Genomic DNA, 9,599 nt, shown 5'->3' on the forward strand with positions numbered 1-9,599 from the left:
ACAGTTTATTATGAACTAGAGGCTGGTGTGGGGAAGAGGGGGTTCTCAGCCGGGCCTGCACCCTCTCCAATCCGGGACCCCTTGGGGAATGTCTGACTGCTGGTTTAGGCCCGGCAGTAGGACATCCCTCTCATAATCCAGGACCACTGGCTCCTAACCACTCACCTGCCTGCCTGATTGCCCCTAACTGCTCTCCCGTGCTGGCCTGATCGCCTCTAACTGCCTCTGCCTCGGCCCCTGCCACCATGGCTTTGTCCAGAAGGGCGTCTGGAAGATGTTGGGTCTAATTAGCATATTACCCTTTTATCAGTATAGATCAGTGATGGCAAACCTTTTGAGCTCGGTGTGTCAGCATTTTGAAAAACCCTAACTTAACTCTGGTGCCGTGTCACATATAGAAATTTTTTGATATTTGCAACCATAGTAAAACAAAGATGTATATTTTTGATATTTATATGTTTAAATGCCATTTAACAAAGAAAAATCAACCAAAAAAATGAGTTCGTGTGTCACCTCTGACACGTGTGTCATAGGTTCGCCATCACTGGTCTAGATAATAACAATGTTCATGATCACTGCTAACAGTGTTATTAGTAATAGTAGCAGATAACTTCGGACTGAACTCTTATTAGAGCCTGTGTCCAAACACCAGCCCCATCACCTGCCGTCCTTTTGACCTTGGTTAGTGACTGTGTCCGTGTCCCAGGGCTGCCACAACAATGTTTCCAAACCCAGGGGCTTAACCAACAGGAATAGCTGGGTAGTCGGGCAGCTCTGGCAGCCGGAAGCCTGAAGCCACACTCTGTCTGTGGCTCCAGGGAAACCTTTCCTACCCTCTTCCCCATTCTGTGATTTGCTGGCAAGCCTCGGTTTTCTGTGGCTTCTAGCAGCATTCCTCCCCTCACGTGGCCTCCTGTTTTCTGTGTCTCAATCTGTGTCCAAGTTGCCTGTTGATAAGGACACCAGTCCTAGTGGATTAAGGCCCCCCAGGACCTGTTAAACTGAACTCTGCAAGACCCTGTTCCCAAAGGTCACATTTTAAAAGATATACATATTTACTGACTTCAGAGAGGAAGAGAGAGAGAGAGAGAGAGAGAGAGAGAGAGAGAGAGAGAGAGAGAGAGAGAAACATCAATGATGAGAGAGAATCATTGACCGGCTGCCTCCTGCACACATCCTACTGGGGATGGAGCCTGCAACCTGCGCATGTGCCCTGACCTCTTGATTCATACTTTGATGCTCAACCACTGAGCCACCCCCGCAGGGCAACATCACATTTTAAACACTAATAGGATCTCAACATAGCCTTACAGGGCAGGGGGCACATTTCAAACCCCCACCCCCACCCCCGTGATTACCCAGCCTCTCTCCTCACCTCCCTTCCCCTCCCCAGGGGCCAGGAGGAGGGCTGACCTCACATGGCTGCGGGCTGATGAAATGAGGTCGTGGACTCCGCATTTAGCGTGATGCCGGGCCTGGAGCTGGGACTGGGAGCAGAGATTTTTAATGCTCAGTTGGTTCTGCTCTGTTTCATTGCAGAGTCGCACAGGCCGGTAATATTTCCCTCCACCGCTAAAAGGGCACGATGACTTTTAACAGAGGGAGTTGATTTTTTATGTCTTGTATTTTGCTAAGGAACTATATGCTTGGGGACAAAATTCCACCTTTTATTTGAATGTTGCCATCTATTCATACTATGAGAACTCGCTTGGAATAAATACCTTATTCCCCGCAAGTAAATAGCCCTTAAAGGTTAAAAACCTGGTCAATTTTTAAAGGTTACTAAATGCTCCTCAATTATCTCCACTCGCGGATAAGGCTCTGAGGGGTGACAGGCACAACTCCCAGCCCCACGGGGTCTAGCCTCGGGCCGCAGAGGAGCCAGCCGGTCAGCCCAACTCTCCCAAGATGAGGGTGACAAGCTCCCGCAGAGGTGAGGCAGCCCGACCCCTGGCAGGTGAACGGATAAGCCGAATGGGGTGCATACACAACCAGAATAGTATCCCACCTCGAAGGGAAGGAGCCGCTGACCCAGCTACCACGTGCGTGAAACTGGAGGGCTTGGTGCTACGTGAAAAGCCGGTCCCAGAAAGACAAATGCTGAGCCATTCCCCTTCCATGAGGTCGGGTCCCTTAGGAGTCAAGGTCATAAATCCGAGGAGGAAGGGTGGTTGCAGGGGCCACGAGGGCGGGGAGGGTGGGGAGGTGGTGTTTAATGCGCACAGCGCTTGCGTTTTGCAGGATGCAGAGCTCCCCAGACGGAGAGGGGGATGGTTGGTTACAGGACAACGTGAACGTACCTAACGCCTCCGCACTGTCCGCCAACAGAATGGTTAACATGGTCATTGTTATGCTGCGTGTACCTGACAGTGTTTAAAATAAAGTTCAAAGGTACGTTTTTAAAGTTGAAACCAAGCGAGGCAGCCCTAAGTAAAGGCCCTCGTGCGCGCCCAGCGCACGGAGGGAGCGAGTGGACACAGTCGGTTACTAATATTCGCCCCCCCCCCCCCCCCCCGCCCCCCCCCCGCCCCCTCCCCGCCCCCTCCCCGCCCCCTCCCCGCCCCGCAGGACGCGCTGAGACACCGGAGCGCGCATGGAGCGGAGGGTTCCATGTGCAAGGCCGCGGATAATCCGCTGACAGCTGAGCGAGAAGTGAAGCTCATTGAGCACCTGAATGAGGTGGATCAGGAGATAAGGAGACGGGTCCACTTGCTGCGGTTCCCTGGTTCTGTGATTCCCAGCCAGTCACTCGGCTTCCTTGAACCTATTTCCTCATCCGTCACGTGAGGGGTTGAACTAAATGGTCCAAAATAGACCCCAGCCCGGAGCGGCCTCCTTGTGTAAATAAAGCCGGGACGTGGTATTTAAGGACAAAGGGGCGCAGCTCAGCGTGCCAAGGCGCCTCCGCGTGTACAGCCGGGAGGGGGAAGTGCGCACCTTGCAGCCTGCTGGCGTGCAAAATCGGCCAAAAGGGAGGGAGGCAGATTTAAAAACAGGCTGAAATGAGCAATTAATAGCAGAATGCCATGCTGTTCAAATACTGCCGTGTGGAAAGGAATCGTTTTGCAACATTGAAGCGTTGTCGCGATGTGTTGCGCAGCGACGCCCGCTTGGTTACCACCGCTCTACTGAGACTTAGAAACCGTTAAAATGGTAGTTTTTCGGTATGTGCTTTTTACCACAATAATAATAAAGACTATGGCACACTATTTTCTTTCTTTCACCTCACCTCTCACAAACAATACCAATGCTTTGCAAAGTTTTCTCTCTCTCTGTTTTAGGGCGAATATCCATTCTTCAAAGGGAGGTTCACGGGAAAACGGCTATAGAAGTGGAGTTGAAATGGATGCTAGAGTCTGAGGCTCTCCCTCCTTTCGGGGTCCGCTCGGAGCCCCCGAACACCCCGCCTGCTCCGTGGGCGATTCCACAGTGGCCGCTCCGTCCACTGTAAAGACGGGTAAATGACCTCGGAGCGCGTTCAGGAGCTCTGAGCCAGGACTTGCCCTCATGAGACCCTCCGCCCCCCAGGTCTGCTCAGTGGATGCGCTCACCTGGGCCTCACTTCCCTGGAGGCAGCGCGGCCGCCTGCGGGGACAGGAGCGCCTGAGGGTTTGGGTCAAAATGCTGAGCGCACAGGAGGGGCTTCTTGAAACCACCTTCCTTCCCTGTGACCAGCCCTCAGGTCAACATCCACACGCACAGAAAGCGGGAATGCGGCCCGCGGTTGCCGGGACCTAGCGCCTGACAGCAAGGCCTTGGAATGCTCACTCCTGTTTCTAAGAGCAGAAACAGAGCTGAGGTGTGGATATCGCCCACATTTTAGGGTTCAGTCTCTTCGCTGAGAAAATCAGGCAGCGCCCTGATCCTCGGGCTCGGGGACACGGGCGTTGCTCATGTGCCAAGGCACACCCCAGGGGCCCGCGGCCCCACCGCCGGGTGCAGGCCACAGTCCCGGGGGAGGATGCAGTTCAGAAACACTTGGATCAAAAGCAAATATCCTTTCGGAGTTTCCAAACCCGTGGTCTGGAATCCGAACCCTGTTGGCACCTGCAGGGAACCAGGCGCTCTCCTCCGTCACCCAAGGGCGCCCCCAGGGAACCGCGGCTCATCCCCGTGAGGAGGAACGTGCTGGCGTGACGCGTTCTCCTATGTCCCCTTTCCCGTTCTTCTGGGTAGCAAAGCACTCTATTCCTTTATTTTTTCAGAGAGGGAGGGAGAGGGGGAGAGAGAGAGAAACATCAATGATGAGAGAGAGTCATCGATCAGCTGCCTCCTGCACGCCCCCACCCCCACGCCCGGTGTCGAGACCACAACCCAGACAGGTGCCCTGACCGAGAATCGAACCCTGACCTCCTGGTTCATAGGTCGATGCTCAACCACTGAGCCACGCCGGCCGGGCTACTATTTATTCACTTAAAATTATTCACAAATGACCGGAGGCTCTCAGACCATCAGTGTGACAGTTCCCGGCCTTTTCTCCGGGACAATGTGTGCCCCGCTGTGGCATCGGCCAGGGGACAGGGAGACACGCTCTCGGCATCTGAGGTCCCTCCGCATGTCAGTCTCTGGGTGCTATTTTCTGCCTCCCCCCCCCATTAAAGCCGTAGATACAGAGGACTTGTTAATGTCTCTAAATAATAGATTAGTTATTTATTACTTGTGCTCGGGGCTCATTTCCTCCTGAACTTATCCCCGCATTTCAGACACAAAGGCGTTCCCCGGACGGAATTAGAAGCTGGAAGGCAACGGAGAACACAACGGAGAACAAAACGGTCTTGTGACTTGGTTTCGTCCACACGTGGCTGTGACCCACCGACCCGGCAACTTTACCAACACGCCTATTTCATGTCACCACCGGCTCCTTCTGCTCGAAGCTCCCCGAGCTTTTTAGGTTACATCATCCCCGACTGAGGGAGGGGAAAGGGCCGGCGGATCCGGCCCATTAGATTAGAAATCCCCGCGGGCCTCCTCACACTCGGTGTCTGCAGAACGTCCGCTCTTTTGGGGGAAATGTCCTTATGACTTTCGCTCTCACCCCTCAATCCCGAAGACCGGTCTGTGAGGGTCCGACGCCTAGCCTTGCGAGGTGCTGGGTTCGAGGGATGCTGCCCGTGCTTTAGGGAACCTCGCGTTCCTTCTTCATCCTTCGTTTTATCCCTCCCCTGTGCAACAACTTGAGCGCTCACTCCGTGCGGGGCCGATGGCCAGGCTGGGGGTTCAGCGTTTGAGACGGGAGGGTCTCTATGCTCCCAGAGCGGCAGGAGCAGCAGACTTGACTCCAAGACGAGTGCTCTCTCCATTAGGACGAAGCGTTGTGCCCGCTGGCGTGGCTCCGTCGATGAGCATTGAGCCATGAACCAGGAGGTCATGGGTTCGATTCCCAGTCGGGGCTCATGCCCGAGTTGCATGCTCGATCCTCAGTGGGGGGTGTACAGGAGGCAGCCGACGGTTGATTCTCATCACTGATGTTTCTCTCTCTTTCTCTCTCTCTTCCTCTCTCTGAAATCAGTAAGAACATATTTAAAAAGAAAAAAACATTTGTTTAATGCAGGTCCCTGGTAGATACCCAGAGGGCTCTGCTCACTGTGGGATGTTGGAAGGACTGGCTGAGGGAGGAAGGGAGGTGGCTCTCAAAGTCAGCCCCCTCGGGATGTGGCAGCAGCAGGCGGACACGCGTCTGTTACACGACGAGGCTTAAACCGGCTCACTTGGGGGTTTAAAACACCGACAACGCGGACAGCCTGTGATCGTGGCCAGGGCGGCTCCCCCGCATCCAAGTCACCCCACCTCCGGACCTGCTTTCTCCCAATGGCCGCGGGTCGGCCAGCCCTTCGTGGGGAAAGCTCCTCTGTGAATGGAGACGGATCAGAGCGGAGGCGGAGGCCATGCGATGGAGCGTTTCAGTGTTGACACCAAACAGTTAGAGGCGCCCCGAAGGCCACATGGAGGGTCAGTGCACCGAGGGCGGAGGTGTCTGCTTCTGGAAAAGCTGCTTCTCTGCGCATCGCTGTCCATTGTAAGGAGCCTCAGCGGCTTCCCCGGGCCCCCACTTCCAGCCGGGGCAGCTGGCCCCTGGGAATGTGCCTCTGGGCTGTGCAGGCTGAATCGGACCGGCTCCCGCCTGCAGGGCTCCCCCCTCAGCCGGGGCTCCCCCGTGTCCGGGACGCTTACAGTCATGATCGCAAGCAACCCTGAGAAGGGAAGGACGGAGGAGAGCCGGGCTCTGTGGGCCGGGCCAGGCCTGCTTGGCTGGGAGGCAGGAACGCACAGGGGCCACGGAGGGAAAGGCCAGTTGAACGTCTTCTCAGCCGAGTGAGCGCAGGAGAGCACTTCATCGCGGGGTCAGTAGCTCCTCCGCCACGTGGAGTTCTGGACCTGCTTGGAGCGTTTCCACGTGATGACAGGGGCCCACGTGTGTAAAATCTGCTCAGGGCTGGACTCGCAGCCCCAACCCCATACACAGGTGCGATATGATCACGGCCGCTGACAAATGACACAGGGACGGAGCTTCCCAACAGCCAGCACGCCTCTTCTGTCCGCAAACCGCCCTGCCTCCCCGGGCGGGACAACGCCGTCAGGGTAATTGCCTCCTGAGGCTCATAAATGGCACCTGTCACATGACGGACGGCCCGCTGCCGTGTCATCCTCAGGAAGATGGGCTCCCTCCCCGGAGGGAAACGGCCACTGAGCAGAGGCGGCTCACACACCGTCGCCAGCAGGGTGTCCTCTGCCTGGGTTCACATGCGACACTGGCCCCGGGGGGTGGGGAGAGACGGAGGGGAGCGCTGGGCACCAAGTAGGGGTGTGACTCGCCGCCGCTGAAGGGTGCAGCGGTAACAGAGGTGCACCCTGAACTTTAACCTCCGCTCCTTGGAGCATGGGGAGCACCTGGAGCTCCGCTGAGGCCGCAGGGCGCGGAGGGCTGAGCTGAAACCCAGCTCACCCGCTTACAGCCCCGCTCGGACACCAGCGGAAGAGAAGAGAAACACCTTCAGGCTTTGCAGGAAAGCGACGCACAGCTAAGAGAACACTTGCTCTTTGGCAACAGAACGCAGCCAGGGAGCGTGTGGCAGGGCCGCAGACAGAAGGGGACAGACACGTGGCCTTTGGGGACAGGCGTTGCCAAGGAGTCACTTACATTTGCTCTCCGACCGACAGGTGTTCTCGGAAAGAGGCGCCTGTGTTTGGGTCAGGCATGTCCTCCGTCCGAATGGGGACAAAGGACTGGAAAGAGCGCCAGCACCTGACCTCCCCGTGACCTCTGGCAGGGAGCACCGGGCTGTCTCCTGGCCTCCACGGCCCAGTCTGAGCCACCTCTCAACCGCGCTTGCAGGCCTGGGCATCGCCCCAGCCACTGAAACGGCACCAGCCGAGTCCCACGGCACCCGCACTCCCCTCCAACATGACCAGGAGCCTTTGGAGCCCAGAGGCCTTTGAGGGGCCCCTCTGCATCCCCTGGTGTCTGGCTCCTGCCTGAGCCTCTCCCTGCAGCCACTAGGCAGCCTTTTAACCCCCTGGAGCCCTCTCCCATGCATTGGACCTAATGAAACAATAAAGCTAGGAGGAGGAGGAGGAGGAGGAGGAGGAGGGGGAGGGGGAGGGGGAGGGGGAGGGGGAGGGGGGAGGGGGAGGGGGAGGGGGAGGGGGAGGGGGAGGGGGAGGGGGGGGGGAGGGGGGGGGGGGGGGGGGGGGGGGGGGGGGGGGGGGGGGGGGGGGGGGGGGGGAGGAGGACGGAGAGTAAAGCACTGTACAATCCAGCTGGTCGATCCCCTGTAGGAGGAGATGAATTTCCTGGCTTGCACCCCCATTTTAACGCCCTTCTTGCTTTCTTCGTTCCCACAGGTACATCTCACCCTGCGACACTGGCTTCCAAAGCGGAGTGAACCCAACACAAGAGATGCACAGAAATTCTGGAAGAGGAGTGAGTGCCCATCACACCCCTTTGACAGGAATACGTTTTTTTCTCCCAAAAATTCCCAAAGAATGTATCTATCTCGGGTTATTCATTTTAACAATTTTCAACATTTTAAAATTCTAATTGCACACATTCTATGCAATTGGTCGTTAAAAATGAATTTATAGGTTAGACAAAGCAATGCATGCGTTTTGGTGTTCGTTGCATCCTTGCCATGTTTTGTGACATTTCGATGATAGTAAATAAATAAATCTTAAATGGTAAAATCACACATTAGAGCCACAGGACATGATTTCTAAGGTTCAGAGAGGTTGCTCAAAATTCTAAGCTTTTTCTTTATTTTTTCAACTAGTGTTAGCGCAAGAGCAAAGAGGCTGGAGGGGCCCACTCCACTCAGGGAAGCCATCAGAGTGTGTAGCAGCCGAGGCCCCTCTGTGACCACTGATGCCTTTAGGCGGATTCCCTCCACCTCTCCTCTCCATGCCAGTCCTGTTCCCATCCTTATTCCTGCTAACAATGTGCATACGTGTCCGCCGGCGCGGCTCAGTGGTTGAGCATTGGCCTATGAACCAGGAGGTCACTGTTCGATTCCGGGTCAGGGTACATACCCTGGTTATAGGACTTGTCCCCAGTAGGGGCAGCTGATCAGTGATTCTCTCTCATCATTGATGTTTCTATCTCTCAATCCCTCTCCCTTCCTCTCAAAAAAATCCATGAAAACATTTAATTTTTTTTTTTTAAAAAGTGCGACTCTCAGGAAAGGTGCCTTGAAAGCTCTTAAATCTGACTCATTCCTGGGCAGCAGATGCCTCCGTGGTTGTAACGAGGTCCTACTCTTGTCTGCCTGAACCCCGAGCGTATCTCCCTTCCCTGGAATCTTCTAAGACCCGCTGGTATCTGCATGGCAGAGTCAGAGCAGACGGACAGACAGGCGCACCACACAGTCACCAAGACCTGCAGGACACGGGAAATGCCACAGGGACCCACATATGAGGTCACTGTCCGGCGGGAGGAGATTCACACACGGCCCCCAGACCTCAGCGATGACTGGGGAACACTGTCTCCACACTCCCCAGAGGTTCCGGCGGGGACTCCGGAAGAAACGTCACCGCGTTCTCCGGCCGAGCTGCCCGTGCCCAGGGGCTAACAGTGCTCCCACTTGCAGCATGCCCCCCAGAACAGGCGCCCAGGGCTGAAGAGCCTGGCTCTCCACGGCTGGGGAGCTGAGCCTCCGTTCCGGCAGTTCCTCCACCCGGGCTGGAACGCCCCAAGGAGGCTCCCTCAGCTGCTGGCTTCTTCCGCTCATCTCTCAAGTTCCAGGTTTCCAGCCAAGGCCCACCTGCTCGCAGACCAACTCCTAGCCACATGCAGTCAGCACCAGGGAGGGGGGAGGGGGAGGACCGACAAAAGTCTGAGCCTTGGGCACAGCCAGTGTGGCTCAGTGATGGAGCATCAACCTATGAACCAGGAGGTCAAGGTTCAGTCCGGGTCAGGGCACTGGCACGCTGTGGGCTCGGTCCCCAGTAGGGGGCGTGCCGGGGGCAGCGGATTGATGTCACCCCTTGCTCTCAGACTTCGCCCACTTCCAACAGACCGCAGTCTCCACCCGCTCATCTGAGCACAACTTTCACACCTATCCAATCAGAAGCTGTAATGACAAAGTTTCCGAAAACGTTATCCGAAA

At 56.1% G+C, this 9,599-nt stretch overlaps 1 protein-coding gene across 6 annotated transcripts in view; it reads right to left on the minus strand.

The window, feature by feature from the left end:
* SUMF1 (sulfatase modifying factor 1) overlaps positions 1-9,599 on the minus strand; it is a 156,890-nt gene that overhangs the window by 15,003 nt on the left and 132,288 nt on the right. The gene's annotated exons all lie outside the window — the stretch shown is intronic.

This window comes from Myotis myotis, unplaced genomic scaffold (genome assembly GCF_014108235.1).
Source record: "Myotis myotis isolate mMyoMyo1 unplaced genomic scaffold, mMyoMyo1.p scaffold_m19_p_13, whole genome shotgun sequence".
Classification (NCBI taxonomy): domain Eukaryota; kingdom Metazoa; phylum Chordata; class Mammalia; order Chiroptera; family Vespertilionidae; genus Myotis; species Myotis myotis.